The 19,125-nt window shown below is 37.7% G+C and overlaps 1 protein-coding gene across 2 annotated transcripts in view; it reads right to left on the bottom strand.

The window, feature by feature from the left end:
* Luzp2 (leucine zipper protein 2) overlaps positions 1-19,125 on the bottom strand; it is a 464,711-nt gene that overhangs the window by 190,150 nt on the left and 255,436 nt on the right. The gene's annotated exons all lie outside the window — the stretch shown is intronic.

The raw sequence follows: 19,125 nt of genomic DNA, 5'->3' as shown, positions 1-19,125 counted from the left end.
TTTTTTTTTTACAAGAAAAAAACTTGTTTCCTCTTCCATGAGGGATCCTACCCACTCCACACATCCAGTGCTTCCCTGTCCAACAGTTTCTTTTTAATTTTTAATGAAAGCCACAATGATAACACTAAAGACAACAGCAACAACATGAATAACTATTTCAGGTTGTACTTTTTTCATGTCTGTGTTTTAATGTGTGCAATGAGTGTAGAGTACCTGCTGTGAACACTGGACTGAAAATGATTATCAGAACAGATTTGGCTCCTGACTTTATAGTCATGCTGGAGGAAAATGAGCATCATATAAGCAGTCACAACAAACTGTGTGTGAAAATCAGGTATTATATAAGAATGTATTGCAGAGGACCCAGCCAAGTATGAGGGTGAAGGAATATCGATGCTCAAGTTGAACTCCTACAAACACTTGCCATGAACAGATCATCACACAGAGCAAAACCACCGCAATATTGACCAAGTGGGTCAAAGGTAAAGTACAAATTTCCTGTAATTTTACGTAAATAAAATTAGCATAATTTTATTATCAAGGTTCTAACCTGTTCAGAGAAATAAAAACTGCAAAGATACTGGGTATGTTATTAAATATTTAGTATTCATTTTCATCACAATTAGTTCAGAGTCTAGAGATGACTGTGATGCTATCTGAACTAAATGTCTTTATAAGGATGATTACCACTGTCAGGAGGACCCTTAAGCTCTCAAGATCCACCACTTTGCCAATTGCTAACATCTCACTTGATACATTTGGTATAAAAGCAACACGTGTCCAGAATTTTTCAAACAGACTAATACATTTAATTATTCTTTAGAATACTTTGTTATTTTTATTTTATGTGTATGAGTGTGTTGCCTGCATGTATATAAGTGCACCCATGTCATGCAATGCCTGTGAATGTCAGAAGAGGATGTCAGATTCTCCTAGAAATGGAACTAGGACAGTTGTTAGCCATCATGTGGGTGCCGGGAGCTGAATCAGGGTCCTCTGCACGAGCAGCCAGTGCCCTAACCCACTGAGCCATTTCTCTAGTGCCTAATTATTCTTTGAAAAGCAGAGAAAATTTTCATATTTGAACCTTTGTAAAGAGGAAAACACTTATGTTCTCTCCCCTCATGGACACCAAGAACCTGAGAATCTTCTACAATACAGACCATCTTGTCATTTTCAACCAAGATTTCATGAAAATTTCCCCTTTTATCACTAACTCTGTTTTGTTTATCTACTTAGAGCAATAGAGTCAAGGTTACTGAGAATAAAATCGCCTGGACTTTTTGGTCACTTCCTAAATATCTTTATTTGGTCATAGTGCTGTGAATTCTGGCCAGTTTTTCTAAAACATAAATTCAATGAGTTTATATAATCTGTCAATAGGGACAAAAATCAAACAAATATACCTCTTTATCCACATAATTGCAAAAATGAGTTCAGAAATATGTCCATAGTATAAGAAAGTATTACCCAGGCAAAGATTCAGAAGAGAAAAAATTAGTAGTGAAAGGAATTGTGATGCCTTGTTAATTCTTTCCTGGAACAAATTTTTACTGTATTTGATTCCCACCATGTCTTGTCTTAGTTGAGGGCACAGATTTGTGCCCCAGGTTGAAGAATTCAATAGTTTCCATATTTTTTTATGAAATGTCTAAGGACATTGACTTTGTCTTTAAAGCCTTGCATTCACTAACTAGTGGTTTAATTTGAAAATATCTGATTCAAATACAAAGAGATCTTTTGAAATTTGGATTCCATATTCCAAATCTGGACTTGTAAATTGTATAGTTTTCAATGGACAGACTCATGTATCTGAGCTGGTGTAACATGTTTAAGTCATGGATATTGCCTACCTTCATGAGATATATCTATGGCATTAGTAATATAATATGCTTATGATATGCTCTCCAAAAGTACTATGAAGGTTGGAGCTTCACACAAGCCCTACTGGCTCCTAGTTCAACATAGCCTGGGTATTACAATTCAATTCATCTCTACAAATAGGTATGCTATTTGATAACATTAATTTGTAATTATTCACATTTTATAGATCATGGTGATCTTCTTTAAAAGATATAGTTGATTACAAAATTACTGATGTTAAAGAAACTCTGAATTCAGATAAGGGCTTTTTGAAATACCTGAAACACTGAGCATATTTTGCTTATAAACTGGCAGATATGGGTGCTGGGAATTGAACTCAGTTCCTCTGTAATAGTTGAAGAGCTCTTAATCACTGAGCCATCCCTCTACCCCTAGGTTTATGAATTTAATATTTATTCATTTATTTGATCATTAATTCATTCATTCATTTCTTATCTATTTTTTTTGAGAGGCGCTCAAGTGATGCAGGCTGGTTTTGAACTCCCTAAGTAGCATACAAAATAATCTTGAACTTCCTGTCTTTGCCTCCAAGTGCTGCAATTACAGGTAAACATTACTGAACCAAGCAAAAAATTAATCCTTACTTGCTGGCTTAATTTTGGCAAAGATGGAATTAAATATACAGAAAGACTCATAAACACCACCCTGATGGATAACCTGTACTTCAAGGCAGGAGTTGAGACAAGTCTAGGCAGGAGCCTTCTCTCGCCTAGTGAGTGGAAGTAGCAACAGTGCCCACTGTGTCGAGAAGTGAGATGAGTAATGTTTGCAAATCACTTACCAGAATCACTAGATGATAAGGCAAAGTCTGAATCTAGGTGACTGATTTTAAGGCACAGGTAAAATAAGAATTTCATTGGGAAACAACTATTTTGTTAGATTATGTTTTGCGGGCCTATTTTAAGAAATAACTCACAGCATGTACACATATCTAAGTATATTAAATAAATTATACATTTTCCAGCATTAAAATGTTAGAAGTGCTCCTTCTTCCCCATTATTCCCATGGGTCATTTCCATTTTCCTGGCTCCTGCAGTTACATCAGGATATATACTCACTTCTAGGGATTTGGAGCTCAGATCCACAAACGAGAGAGAATATATGTTGCTTTTTTTTCTGTGTCGGTGTTACCTCACTTTGTATAACAGTTCTAGTTCCATCCATTAACCTGTAAATTTCATAGTTTCTCTTTTCCTTACTGCTGAGTAGCACTCCATTGTATAAATGTACATTTTCATTATCCATTCATCAGCTGAGGGACATTTAGGTTGCTTCCGTTTCTTAGCTATTGTGAAAAGAGCAGCAATGAACATGGTTGTGAAAGATTCCCTGGGGAAGGATGAGTCCATCGGGTGTGTGGCAAGGAGTGGAATGACTGAATCATATGGTAGATTTGTTTCCAGATTTTTAAGAATTCTCCATACAATTTCCACAGTATTGAAACCAGTTTGCAATTTCAACAACAGTTAATGAGCGTCCCCCTTTCCCCACATCCACTCCAGCGTTTGGTCTCATTTGCTCTCTTGTTCTTAGCCATTCTGACTGGAGTTAGCTGAAATCTTAGAGGTTTTATATTCATCTCTCTAATTACTAGGATATTGAACACGTTTTACATTTTTTTTAGCCATTGTTATTTCTTCTTCCGAGAGCTCTCGGTTCAAATCCATCACTCATTTTCTAATGGATCGTTGGTTTTGTTACTTGTTTACTGAATTCTTTTTTATTCTGGATATTAACCCCTGTCAGATGAACAGACGGTGGATATTTTCTGTGATTCTATAGGCTTCCTCTTTACTAAATTGGTTATTTCTTTTGCTGTAGAGAAGCTCTTTAGTTTAATGAGATCCCATTCCTTGATTGTTTACCTTAATTTCTAAGAAATACAATGGAGGGAACTCATGTGTGGCACTGTAACCATACCCAAATGCACATGGCTGGAGATGTCATAGATCCTAGAGAAAACCAAACCTCTGTATAGAGACATGTAATTTCTTACTGTGTGGTAAATATGGATTCTTATATCTACAGAAAGTATACCTATCACAACTCACCAAAACAGCTGGAGACTACTAAACAGTTGCAAAACCTGTCACAAACAGAGAATAAGTGTCTGAAAGATACCCAGCCCTAAGTGACACATCTGCAATGGGACCTCTACACCTAAGGTTCATGGAACATATTGGAACAAGGGATAGAGAGAATACTAATTCATCTCTCAACTCTCATCAATGAAGCTTACTCATGCAAGAGAGTGACATGCACACAGAGGCCACCACTGTCCAAAGTATACAGAATAAGAGGCTACAGAGTGCAGGTCCCTGGATAGGGTGCCTATATTAAACCTCACCCACCCCTGACTCAGGGATCATTCCAGAAAACAGGGTGGAAAGTTTGTGAGTCCCAGGGTTGGTGCATAAAAATAAGGAAACAGAGTATTCCAGGCCTATAGGAACTTGCTCATATGAGCCAACAGCTCAGCTATGGGGTCAGCATGCACAAGACCCATGCAGACTCAGACAAAACCCCAGCATAGAACTAGGGAAATGGGCAGCAAACCCCAATCTTAGCAAAGAAGTATTGGAAGCTGAATACTGCTGGGTGAGGGAGAGTAGAATTTGCATTAAAGGACATCTTGGTACCCAAACTCGACTCGATATGTCTTAACATATATAATAGAATGCATGAAATCCAGTGGTAGGAGTTATAGAGGTGTGCAGATTGGGGAGAGGAATATAAATATGTTTAATATCAACAGCTGTCTAATTGGAAGTAAGGCTGGTACAATGGGAGGGAACTCATGTATGATACTGTAAACATAACCAACTATACATGGTTGGATCTTAGAGAAAAACCTACATTTGACTCATCCACAGATCAACATAATTCCTTATTTTATTCTGAATATGCATCCTCATACTTACAGATAAGTGTATTTTTCATCCTTCATTAAATAAGCATCTATTTGCAACAGATAGAGACTATTCCAGAATTATAAAACTGATGAAATACAGATAAGAATTTGCCAGTATGAAGAGAAGAAACAGGTCATAGAGTATTTATTCCTGAATAGCATACCTATTTCAAACCTCTGCCTTCCAAGGCTTGGAAATCATTGTGAAAGAGGAAGCAAAAAGAGTGTAAGAGACAGAGGGGGTGGATGACTACAAGGAAAGGAAGTCTTCCAGACAGCTGGTCGTTTTCTCATATGAACTCACAGCATTGGCGACAGCATGCATAAGGCCTATGCAAGCTCAAACCAGACAAAAATTCCAGCAGAGACTTGGGGAAATGGGTAAGAAATCTCAACCCAATCTAAGGAACTTTTGGAAATTGATGGCTGCTGGGAGTGGGAAAGACAGGGAGGGACAGTGGGACTCTTGGTGGGCCCAGTGGATGAACACACACTGAAGTAGGGAGAGGTGGCTGGATAGGGGAGGGGATCTAGATATTATCAAACTATGTTGTATGAAAAACATAAAGAAAAAGAGTACAGGGGAAAACATTTATTTGTATCTTGCTCCATGTGAGTTTGCAATAATTTTCTTCACATCTCTTAGTCAGCTCTCAGTGATGAACAAGCACTGTTTCCCCCTTCACTCTGCCATTTATTGCCTAATTAAAATTTCACCTTTGAGGCATCACTATCAGAATGATGCACAAAAGTGCAGAAGAGAGAGGGAGAAAAAGAAAGACATACAAAGCAGAGAGAGAATTGGAAGGAGAGGAAGAACGCAGAGGAGTAGGCAGAGGAGGAAAGGGAGGAGAAGAAAGATTGAAATTTTGGAGTTAACACGGTCTTATTACCATACTACATATGGAAAATGGTCCCACAGAGGAAAATTACTTCCATGTATCTTAACCTACAATTTTAATAAGTTATTATAATGAGTAGAAACTTCTCTAACACAAAATTAAGATTAGGAGACTGTCTTTAACCTTCACATGACAGTCTTTTATATAACAAAATAAGATGCTGGGAAGTTTATACAAGTCCCTGACCAGCATAGATTTGTTTATGTATAAAAGATTATGTTCCCAGAAGTTATTAGTTTCCACAGTAGAAAAGGGGACATGACAGGGATGCAGAAATGGGAACCATCCTGCCCTGTACAGCGACCTGGGCATCTTCTATGTTGCATGAGTGATCCTACACCACTAATCTAAAAGAATGATAGCAGTTAAAAGTCTCTGCCCACAGCTTCCTGGAGCCAGCAGCTTTCCAGGGTAAGTCTGGCTGCTGCACCCCATGTACCTTGGATCTCTCAGTCTCATTCAGCCTCCCAGCTCCCCGACCCCATCACTCCTCCTAGCAGGGGGACTGGCACATTTCTTATCTTGGCACCCCAAATGTCTAGACTGACCTCTTGGCCCAAACACCCCACTGCTTCCTGATCTTCTGCATCCAGACCAACCCAGTTCCTCCCTCCAGTGCCCACCTCCCTTTGCATCTCTAGGCAGCCCAGTCTCACAGCTTCCTGGAGCCGGCAGCTTTCCTGGGTAAGTTTGGCTGCTGCACCCACTGTACCTTGACTTCCCCAGCCTAACTGATCCTCCCAGCTCCTCCATCCCATCTCTCCTCTTACGCTGGGTACTGGCCCATTTCTTGTCCTGGAACCCCAGCCCGATGGACTGGCCTCTTACCCCAGAATCCCCACTACTTCCTGATCCTTTGCATCCAGACCAACCCAATTCCTCCTGGCAGTCCCCAGGAGCCCTCCGGCCTCTTCTTAGCCCTACCTCCCTTTGCATCCCTGGGCAGCCCAGTCACCAGCTTCCTCCAGGCAGCATCTTTCCTGGGCCCGGCTCCAAGGCCAGTCCAGCCCTCAAATTCCTGAGTCCAGCATCTTTCTTGGAGGGATCCAGACCTTAGGAGAATACCTGAGAGCATCTGATCCTCATCCAACTTGGGGCTTTGTGGGAACTTCTGAGCAGCATGATGAAAGCAATTTGGCCACTCCAATATTAAATCAAAAGAGAGAAACTGAATCCTAGACCAACCACCTTTTCATGCCAAACAAGTAAACCACAAAGGCACGTACAGTTCACAGAAAGAAGCAGACCTAAACTCAACAAAGGAAGGCTTGAGTCTCACACAAGAGTCAGAAACTACAAAAGAAATTCACATGTCAAAGTCACAGAGAAAAAATACTAGCATGAAAAACCAAAATAATATATCTTTACCAAGTCCCAACAGTCCTCTAGAGGAGTACACTGAGAACCCCCTAGAGATAACATAGGACATGGAACCCAAAAGAACAATTATAAACATCATAAAAGAATTCAGTGAATTTAAAGGACACACAAAGAAATCAAAGAACTGAAGGACGATAGGGCTAAAATTCAGCTAGAAATATTGAAGAATACTCAGGCTGAAATAAAGGAAGTGAAACACTCCATAAGCCAATTAGAAACGACAGGAGAAAGCCTCACCAATAGGGTGAACGAAATGGAAAACAGAGTAGTCAAGACTGGAAGATAAAGTGGACGATCTAGACCACTCAAGCAAAGATTATGAAAAATTTAAGAAAACATAAGAATGGACTATGCAGGAATTGTGTGACACCATAAAAAGACAAACCTTACAATTCATAGACATATAGGAAAGAGAAGAAGCTCAGGATAATGGTATGGACCAGAACTTCAACAGGCTTATAGAAGAAAATTTCCCAAAATTAAAGAAAGACATGTCCATACAAATACAACAAGCATATAGGACACCAAAGAGACAGGACCAGAAAAGAAACTCTCCACGGCACATCATAGTATAAACATTAAACATACAGAACAAAGAGAGAATACTGAAAGCTGCAAAAGATAAACAAGTGTCATATAAAGGATTACTTTACCCAGCCAAAATGTCTGGGGGAAGAAGTCAAAAGGGGAAAGAAGAATCTTCCATGACATAAATAGGCTGAAAGAATTCATGTTGACAAAACCAGCCCTTCAGAGGGTTCTTGAAGCAATACAAAGAGCTGAAGAAAGGAACAACTATACCCAAGGGGTTATGGAAAGAAACTTACTGAAGGTTTAACTATAGAAATTCACAGCTACACCAAGAATGTAAACAGAAATAAAAATGACAGGAATCAGTAGACATCTTTCATTAATAACTTTAAATATCAGTGGACTGAACTCCCCAGTCAAAAGACACAGACGTTGGAATGGATGAAGAAACAAAACCTGCCTGGCCTCCCTCTGGGCAGAGGGCCTGAAAATGCAGGCCAACTATATGTAATTTGGCCCTAATCACACATGATCTCCTGGATTTGGGGAGGGCTAAAGTACACAATCTTGGGAAGGCTAGGAAGAGAACACATGACCCATGCTGGGTAAAGGTTTTCCAGTATGCATACCCTCAGGTCATAGTTATCTTGGTAAGTAAGGTCAATAAATTCATTGTATCCCCAGTAAAACTTTAATCAAACATTGGTTTGACCTTAGAACCTTAAAAGGGAATAAGCATTGCTTAGCATCCCCAGGAAAAGAAGCCTCACAACAGATGGAAAATGTATTTGCTAATGCTATTACATCTCATAATTATAAAAAAGAAAATGAGAACATTAAAATATGTTAAAAGGATATGGGAATGGAGATATTTTCCAAAATAGAAAAAAATGAGAAAGCCTAAGCAAGTGATGAACATCTGTTTAGATTTGTTATGATATACAACTAATGAGACACAAATAATATTCACATAATTTAAAATTTCTATGGTCATAGTTTAGTCAACTAGTTTAAGGAACAAAACATATATCTAGTCAAGGTTTATCTAAGAATATTTGCTTTTTTACCCAAGCCATATCTATGTAGCACATGATAATTAAAGGTGGAACTAACCTTATTGGATGTGTAACAACAATAGTTTGAGGCCTATATTAATGTGGTCAGAGGGACTTAAAGGACAGTTTTGACCCTTGCCCTCCAAGGTCAACTAAGTTCCAGAGGACTATGGAACATCTCTCAAAATGTCCTGTAACTGTGGTGAGTCACCTGTCTTCTTGTTCAGAGAGGACATGGGGACCGTACAAGATCGACTTGAACCAGTGTCCAGTCTACAAAGAGGAGGGTCAACTCAGAGGAAACATCTCATTCATGCTTCCAAGTGAAGCCAGCCATGGTTGAGCAGAACTTTGACTTACATGGAACTAGTGAAAGAAAGGATCCAGGAGCTCCTCTCAAGCCCATGTGACCCCTGAGGAACAGATACTCAAGTGATCTAAGTGTAAAAATAAATTGATTTATTTGGGCCAACTGCATGATCTTAAACACCCAAAAGGAAAGTATAACAAAAGAGTAAAGTCATCAGTATATTTCTTTAAGATTTCAAATGATTACACTTCCCAGACATTAGGCTTAAGTCTATATAAAAAGTTATTTAGACAACTATTTCTCATTGATGATTTTGTTCCTAACCAGAATGTGCTTCTCAGATGTAAGACTTCAAATCTTGGTCTCCAATACTGTAGTGCCCACTGGTAGCTAAGGGAGACACCCAGATATTGTTCTAACATGATGGATAAATTTGTTTTCTCCCCCTATCTAAAAGCCTTGGAGAGGGAACTGGCATTGATTCTAATCACTCCAAAAGCTATCAAAATACCTGAAAGCAAATCCTGAATCCATCACTCTAGTCCCTCCTTGGAAGACAAAATAAAAACGAGAAGAAACCCAATAGAGGGATGCTTTTGGAAGCCCTTGTCAAGAAATTCCAACGGACTTTCATATGAACATTTGAAAATTGCCCTATTCTGACTTTTTTGTAGTTCCCTGTCTAGAACTTGTAATGCTAATTACTCTTGCCATTACTTCTCCTTCACATCTCCTATTCATGATTCAAGGACTTTCTTTTCCTCTTAGAGATAAGAGTTATGCAATTTGGGAGTCTCGTAGATAGACTCACTGAAGAGGTACTCCAACTGCCTCACCCTGCTCACCCTGTGGCCCTGTTCAGCATGGAAGAAGCCAGAGCAGTTTGTGTCCTAATTCCCTATTGGCAATTTGGGTAACCACTTCATTGGATGGTGTGATAAGAATAGAATGTAGGAATTGGCTAGGCAGCTAGGGTAAAAAGACACCAAAGAAAAGTAGCCAGTTTTTTGGCTAAGAGTCATAATGTCCTTGGGCTTCTTAGCAACATACTCTGTTCCAAAGGCCAAAAATGCTGAAAGTATTTGGGAGCTTTTATCTAATCCTTAAAAGATTTTAGGGTTGCCTCTTCAGAGAGGGGAAGGTTACCTCTTCAGACAGGGGAATGTTATAGAAGCAAAAAGCCCCATTTAAAAAAAACAAAAAGAAACAATGAGTACATGAAGTTATCAGAAAAAAAGTTATGGGGAGATATGGGAGGAGTTGGAGGGGAGGGAGTAGGCATGGATTTGATCAAGTCACCTTATATGCTTGTATGAAATTCTCAGTAAATTATTTTTATAGAAACAAATAGAACAAAAGAGTGTATCACTGTGCTCACTACTCTTGAAAACCAAGTGTCTTCATTTCACATTATACATGGTAATTTTTTAATTCTATCATCTTAAGTTAAACAAAGAAATAAAATTCTTATTTGTTCCATGATTCCTCAAAAAAAAGGACAGAAAAGAAAAGAAACAAAGCCCACATTTTCATCTTTTTGTTGTCTGCAAGAAACTCATATCACTTTCAAGGACAGGCACTATCTTAAGGTGAAAGGATGGAAAAAATATACCAAGTGAATGGTATTAAGAAAAAAGTAGGCATTGCATTTCTAATATCTGATAAAATAGACTTTAAACTAAAACTAATGAGAAGAGATAAAGAGGTCCACTTCATTCTGATCAAAGGAACAATTGACTAGGAAGATATTACAATCATGAAAATATATTCAACAAACTCTGGTGAACCCAATTTCATAAAATCAGAACTACAGGACTTTAAGACCCAGATTATCCCAACTCACTAATATAGGGGACTTCAGTACCCCATTGTCTCCATTAGATAGATCAGGACAGAGAATTAACAGACAACTGAAATAAACAATTCCATGTACCAAATGAGCCTAACAGGCATTTACCAAACATTCCACCCAAGCACCAAACAATATACATTCTATTCAGCACCCCATGAACTTTCTCCAAAATCAACCACATGCTGAGGCACAAAACCAACCTCAACAAATAGAAAAAGATTGAAATAATTCCATGCATTCTATCAGACCACAATGTAATAAAGCTTAAAATCAACACCAGAAGAAACCCTAGTAACTGCATGTATACATGGAGATACTAGGGTTTCTTCTGGTGTTGATTTTAAGCTTTATTACATTGTGGTCTGATAGAATGCAATAAAGCTTAAAATCAACATTGGAAGAATCCCTAGTAACTGACAGAGAAGGCCTCACCAACAGGATGAATGAAATGCAAAACAGAATATCAAGACTGGAACACAAAGTGGATGAATTAGACCACTCAAGGAAAGATTATGGGGTTGGGGACTTAGCTCAGTGCTAGTGCTTGCCTGGCAAGCACAAAGCCCTGGGTTCGTTCCTCAGCTCTGAAAAAAAAAAAAAAAAAAGAGAGAGAGAGAGAGACAAAAAATCAGAAAGTACACATTAACATTACATTAATGTTAAGTACACTTAACATTGCAACTCAAGACTCTGTAAAGGCAAGAACAAATGAAACCCAAACCCAGCAGGCAAGAAGAAATAACAAAAATCAGAGCAGAAATGAATAAAATAGAAACAAAGGAAAAAATACAAAGAATCAAGGAATGCAGAGCTGGTTCTTTGTAAAGATAAGCAAGATTGACAGACCACTAGCCCAGGTAACCAAAAGAAAGAAAGAGCACCTCCAAATTAACAAAATCAGAGATGAAAGGGGAAACATCACAACAGCTACCAAAAAGACTCAGAACATTATAATGCTTTAAAAACTTATGTGTTACTATATTTTAAAACCTAAAAGAAATGGATGGGTATCTAAAAGCATGGGAACCACCAAAAGTAAACCAAGAGGTGATCAACAGTTGAACAGAATAGAATATGCAGGAATTGTGTGGCACCATAAAAAGTTAATGAATCATAGGCATATAGGAAGGATAACACATAGAGAAACACATAAGGAAATTGAGACCGTAATACAAAGGCTCCCAACTGAAAAAGGCCCAGGACAGATTGATTTACAGCAGAATTCTATCAGACAATTAAAGAAGATCTACATTCAATAGCACTTAGTTTATTCAAAAAGATAGAAATGGAGGGAGAACTTCCAAATTCCTTCTATGAAGCCAGCATCACTCTAATACCAAAGCCAGATAAAGATACAACCAAAAAAGAAACCTATAACCCCATATCCTTAATGAACATAGATGCAAAAATTATTAACAAAATGCTTGCAAACTACATACAGATACACATCAAAAATGGTTATCCACCATAATGAAGTCAGTTTTATTCCCGAGATGCAGGGATGGTTCAATATACATAAGTTAATAAACATCATAAATCATATAAATGGACTCAAAGACAAGAACCATATGGTCATCTCAATAGATGCGGAGAAGGCCTTTGACAAAATTCAACATGCATTTATGCCTAAAGTCCTAGAGAGAATTGGACTGGAGGGAGCACACCTCAACATACATAAAACCATATACAACAAATCAACAGCCAACGTCATTCTAAATGGAGAAAAACTGGAAGCATTCCCATTAAAATCAGGGATCAGACAAGGCTTTCTGCTGTCTCCACTCCTTTTTAACATAGTGCTTGAAATTCTTGCAGTAGCAACGACAAGAGAAGGAAATTAAAGGAGAAATAACTGGAAAAGAAGAGATCAAATTATCCATTTTTAGCAGACCGATATGATATTATATCTAAGAGACACCAAAATTTCCACCAGAAAATGCCTGGAAATTATTAACAGACTCAGTAAAGTGGCAGGTTACAAAATTAATCTATAAAAGCCTGTAGCCATCCTATATACCAATAACAAACAGAGAAAGGGTACATGGAAACATTCCCTTTAACAATAGCTGCAAAAAAAATAAATAAAATATTTCAGAATAAACCTGACCAAAGACATTAAAGACCTCTACGATGAAATTGTTAAAAATTTTAAGAAACAGATTGAGGAAGACATCAGATGATGGAAGGATCTTCTGTGCTCATGGATTGGAATAAGTAATATTGTGAAAATGACCATCCTACTAAAAGCCATTTATGGATTGAATGCAATGCCAATCAAAATCCCCATGACATTCTTCACAAAAGACCTTGGATAGCCAACACAGCCCTGACCACTAAGAGCAATGCTGGGGGGATTACGATACCAGATTTTAAACTGTATTACAGAGCTATAGTCATAAAAACAACATGGCATGGGCACAAAAATTGAAGACCCAAATATGAGTACATGCAATTTCAGCCACTTGATAGGTGACAAAGGACCAAGAACATTCACTGGAGGAAAGACAGCATGTTCAGCAAATGGTGTTGGCAAAACTGGATTTCCACCTGTAGAAGAATGAAATTAAACCCCTATCTTTCACCTTGCACAAAACTCCAAATGGATCAAAGACCTCAATATGAAGCCTGAAACTCTGAAACTGTTAGATGAAAACATTGGCAATAACCTACAAGATATAAGAAAGGATTTTCTAAACTGGACATCAATTGCTCAGGAAACAAGATCAAGAATCAACAAATGGGACCTCATTAAACTAAAAAGCACATCCAAAGACGCAACAATTGAAGAGAAGAGAAAACTCACAGGATGGGAGGAAATCTTCACCAGTGATGCATCTGACAGAGGTTTAATGTCCAGAATATATAATGAACACAAAAAACAATCAAGAAAGGAAGTAACCCAATTAAAAGATGTGCTAAGGAACTGAACAGAGAGTTCTAAAAGAAGAAATAAGGATGCCTAAGAAGCATCTTAGAAGGTTTTCAACATCATTAGTAATTAGGAAAATGCAAACTAAAACCACTGGCTAAGATCAAGAGAACAAATGATACCAAATGTTGGAGAGGATGTGGGGAAAGGGGAACGCTCATCCACTGCTGGTGGGATTGCAAACTTGTTCAACCTCTATGGAAAGCAGTGTGGAGAACTCTTAAAAAATACAAATGAGCCTACCATTTTATCCAGTTATACCACTCCCTGGCATATACCCAAAGAACTCATCCTATTGCAGAGACACTTGCACATCCATGTTTATTACTGGTCTTTTCCAATAGCTAAGAGATGGAAGCCAACTAAGTGTCCCTCAATTGATGAGTGGATAATGAAAATGTAGATCATTTATAGAATGGAGTTTTACTCAGTAGTAAAGCAAGATGAAATCATGAAATTTGCAGGCAAACGGATGGAACTAGAAACTGTATTACTAAGTGAAGTAACACAGACTCAGAAAAAGAAATGACGTATGTGCTCCCTTATATGTGGATCCTAGCACCAAATTCTTATGAGTATCCAGACATAACTACAGGAACCAGGATAATGGAAAGGAAACAGGGAGGTAAAGGAAAAGAAAGAACCTGAAAGAGAAGAACAGTAGGAAACAGGTGATAATAAGGGAATTATGGATAAAAAATAGGGTCATTTAAAGGGGATGGGGGAAGTGAGTGTTATAGAAGGAACCTTGGGGATTAAGGGAAAGAAAGAGTTCAAGAGAGGTGGGACCATAAGAGAGGGTATTATTAAGGGAGAAATGAGAAAATGGGAGTACTTTAAATGGAGAAACCATGGTGGAAGGGTTTGACAATGAAAGAGATAAATAATGCCTTGCTAGTTTCAAAAAACCAGAGGGAACTATATTAGTCCAACAACCTACTGACAAATTATACATACAACTAGCTCAAGGAATATAATATATGTCTAAGCAAGGTTTATCTGAGAATGTTTGGGTTTTGCCCAAGCTTTATCTAGATAGCACAGGGTAATTAAAAGTACCAGACTGGTAAAACTAACCTCTTGGATATCTAACAGCCATACTATGAGGCCTATACTAATTTGGTCAGAGAAACATAAAGGAGAGTTTTTGCTCCTTGCCTTCCTAGGTCAAGTAAGAACCAGGGGACTGTGAGCATCTCTCAAAATGTCCTGTAACTGTGGTGAGTCACCTGTCCTCTTGTTCAAGGAGGTCATGGAGACCCCACCAGATGGAACTGAACCAGTGTCCAGTCTACAAAGAGGAGGGTCAACACAGAGGAAACATTTCCTCCATGCTTCCAAGTCAGCCACAGTTGAGTAGGGCCTTTTATTCATCTTCACATAGATGGAACTGGTAAAAGAAAGGAGCCAGGGGCTCCTCCCATGCCCATGTGACCCCTGAGGAACATATCCTCAAAAGACCTGAAGAGTAAAAATAAATTGGTTTATCTGGGTCAACTGTATGGTCTTAAACATCCAAAAGGAAAGTATAACCAAAGATTAAAGGGATCAATATAATTCTTTAAGAGTCGATGTGTATAGTTAAAAATTACATAACAAGAAACAATGCCAGACAGGAGATACCTTCCTTTGAGTTACTGGCCACGATAGCCGAAGAGAATCCCAGACAGTAACCCAGCATTGGACTTGGAAAATGAACAGCAGACCCCAATCTTATCTAAAGGAATATTGGCAACTGATTGCTGCTAGATCAGGAAGAGCTGATATTCTTAAAACAAGGAACTCTAGATAGGCTGAATAGATTCAGAGGATGAACAAGCAATGGAGAATGGTTGGGGTGCTGACAGCACAGTGGACAGTAACAGGGATGACACAGTATATAGGCTCCAGTGGGGTGGGGGGAGACTGTAGGATGGTGCCATTTGGATGTGGGTATTTAGATGGATAAGATTGTTTGGGATTTTCTGAATGAAATATACACAAAAAGTCAACAAATTTTTAAAATCAGTTATATTTGAGGAAGAAGCATATAAATTTGCTTCATGTTAATTAGTAAAGTTGAAACACATTACCATCGAAATCTACCCAATGATTTTATATCCATGCTCAAGTGCCAAGGATATCAAGAAGTAACCAACTATGACTTGTACTAATCAGATACACAGAGATTAGAGACACATGTGCAAACATCTAAGTGTTAGTAGCATTAAAAATGATTTTTTTCTCTATGAAACAGTATATTTTAAAAATGGAACGGAGATTTTTTAAAAGTAGTTAAAACCTCATTCAATTTTATATTTTATAGGGTTTATGCTGAGTTCAGTATTGTATAATTGTATTCATTCAACTATGAGCCTAAAATTTTACAGCCAATTTTGAAAGAGATGCATATTTGCTTTGGAAATTGTTATTGAATATGTTAATGCTGTAATAAAATACTTCTTCTAATCATGTGGTAATTAAATAATTTTTAGAAAAATTATTTTGAAAAAATTAATTAAAAAAAATTAAAGTCTCTACCCTCATCTCACAGTGGACATTTTGATGAATTATTTTCATAATACTCTGATAATCATATACTTGGCATTCGTTGATATTGAGATAAGTTAGTCCTCTGGAAGATGATTTTCCAGAGACTGAACACAACCCCACAACCTAGGTATTCTTTCTTAAGAAATTTATTGCTGTTTTAAGCTCCTAAAGTCTGGCAAGTAAGAAACAAGAAACTTCTAGAATCAACCTAGTCTGAAGTCGAATGTATAAACTCCCATTATTTTATAGAGCTGTGTTACTAATGCAAAGATAAGTCACTAAATGTTTTAAACTTCTCACTAAAAGCAAGCATTAAGATATTAAGCTGTCCAATTAATGACTGTTTCTCAAAATGCCTAAAGCTGATATCTTGATTTAAAATTCTGATTATAATCTGAAACATGTCATAATATCTTTCAGTGGGCATCAAAGTTACTATATAAAATATTTTTAGAGAATCTTACATTTGGTGATGTAAGAGTTAATAGGATATTCACAATTCTTTTATCTGCATCCATTGCAGACTGTGTAATACTATTGATCTTTGTAATTAAATTATTAAAAAGTGATATAAATCTATCGATATGCCATTTTGTAAGAAAAATTGTGTTAGGGCTTAATTATGAAGAGTTGAACACATTTTCACTTTAGATTAAAACCTTCAATTTTAAATAACAAAGTTAGAGATTGCCATTATCAAGCTTAGAAAGATCAATATTTAGGAAATGCAGCTTAACAATACTTATGAATTTTCCCCAATATTGATTCTTCTAATAATACTGAGAAAAGCTCTTTTGCTGGAATTTAAATCTCTCCTTTGAAGAATGATAAGCTGCTCCCACAACAACCCATCTGAGCTTTTGTGTACAAAAACTAATTCAGCTCTTTGGGTCACTGACATAATCAGGAGCAGCTGGATCGGGGCAGTCTGCAGGGGCATGGTTGGAAGAAATGGACAATTCTGTATAGGAAACTAATTCCAGGACGCAAGGAAAGAAGGCATTCACATGCATCAGAAAGAATCCATTTCTATCAGGAAGGTTTATAGGTGCAAAAGCAATCACTCTAGAAATGGAGGTGATGTCTTTTCTCTGGGATTTTAAAGATTATTTTAATCCTTCAAAATGAGGTCTCACCACATAGCTCTGGAGAGACTGGAACTGATAGGGGTATGCCTGCCTCTTGCCTGTCCCATGTGCTGGGATTAAAGGCATGTGCCACGACACCCAACTCAAATTGTTTTAATATAAGTCTCATCACCTCCAAACCTACTCCAGTCTGGCCCCAAACTCAAGATTCTCCTGTCTAACCTCTCCATCATACTGGCATATGTGAAGGCAGGCATGCACCACCATGCTTGTGAAGTGTCAAGTTTTCTTGTGGCTGTAAGCTGTTTTGGTATTTTTTTATGATAGTTCCCAATCTCATTAGTCATGACTTACTTAAATGCATACTTTTGACAAATCTCCAGTGTTCCACAATTGATATCAAGAACAAGGAAGGATACAGAAATAATCAGAGAATACAGCATAGCTAAGCAAGTATTCGAATTATGTATCACAGTTATTATCTACAATGTATAAGATTGTGGCAGAAGTGGAAATTAATGTATTCTACTGAAGATAAATAGAAAAATAGCCTAGGGAAATTTCCATAGATAATAAATTGACAAATATTAACTTTCAAATGTGTCATAATATAATAATAGCTAAGAACACCATTTGACTTGCTATTCATGACACAGTAAGTGGCTTCCACTAATCATTTCTTTGCTCACCATGAAAAGCTCCAACCCAGGAACTGCTTCATCTCCACTTTGCAGGTGATGATCTGAAGTAAAAAGTTCACAAAAAGTCACCCAGTGTCCTATACAGTGGAACTGGGATCCAGACAAGCAAAGACCTTTACTCTTGGCCACTACTTCAAGAGGCCTTTAGTATGGAAGGAAGGATGCATTTCTCAGATTATAACCTTTCAAAAACCAGAGGCTACAACAGCAAGAGGTACTTAGCATGTCTGAGAGGAGGGTTTGTGTAGGGAGAAGCAAGCTTAGCAATAGAACAGGAGAAGAAAGAGCCCTGTGCTAGCAACAGAAAATGAAGACTAACCCAGGAAAGCAGTTGAAAAAGGATCTGCTAGGTCGGCAGGACAGACTAGTGCACTCATGTCAAATAGGTAGAGATGACTGCCAACAGTGCTTATGAGGAAGGGAGGGTAGACTGTAGAGAGGGATTAAATATGGAATCAAACCAGAAAAAGACCAAGGTGGCTTCTGAGTATTCAACATGCATAGCAATGCGGCCTCCTTACCAGGGTTAGGGTGGAAAGTGGGAAGCTATTTTCAAGGAGTCACAACCTCAGGGTTAGCTGTTACCACTTAGCCATCTCTCCAGCCTCTTTATATCTTTTTATGCTTTATGGGTTTGTTTTTTTTTTGAATTAGGGTTTCACTATGTAGCTCAGGCTGGCCTTTATCTCATTATCTGCCTCCCTTAACCTCTGAAATGCTTCACGCTTGACTTCATGCATATTTTAAAGATAAGTATTTATTTAGAAAATCTTGATAAAATCTTCATGCATTTATTATAATTTTCTTTGAAAGTGGATGGTACTTGCCAAGCAAAATAAACACAGGAGATCTTTCATCAGATTCATACAGACTCACAGGAGGAATCTATTCCCACTATTTTTAACGTATCATTCAAATTGCTTTGTAGATATTTTCTCAAAAAATATTATTATTTCCATGACATGTGCCAAGAAACAAGTTAAGCATATGTTTAAAGGGAAAAGAGAGGCTAATTGTGGACCTATAAAGAAAAGGTGAGTGTTTATCAT

This window comes from Nannospalax galili, unplaced genomic scaffold (genome assembly GCF_000622305.1).
Source record: "Nannospalax galili isolate Female #2095 unplaced genomic scaffold, S.galili_v1.0 scaffold51, whole genome shotgun sequence".
In the NCBI taxonomy this organism is placed as follows: Eukaryota; Metazoa; Chordata; class Mammalia; order Rodentia; family Spalacidae; genus Nannospalax; species Nannospalax galili.
Note: the sequence above shows the minus strand (reverse complement) of the source record. Positions and strands in the feature narration are given on the sequence as shown.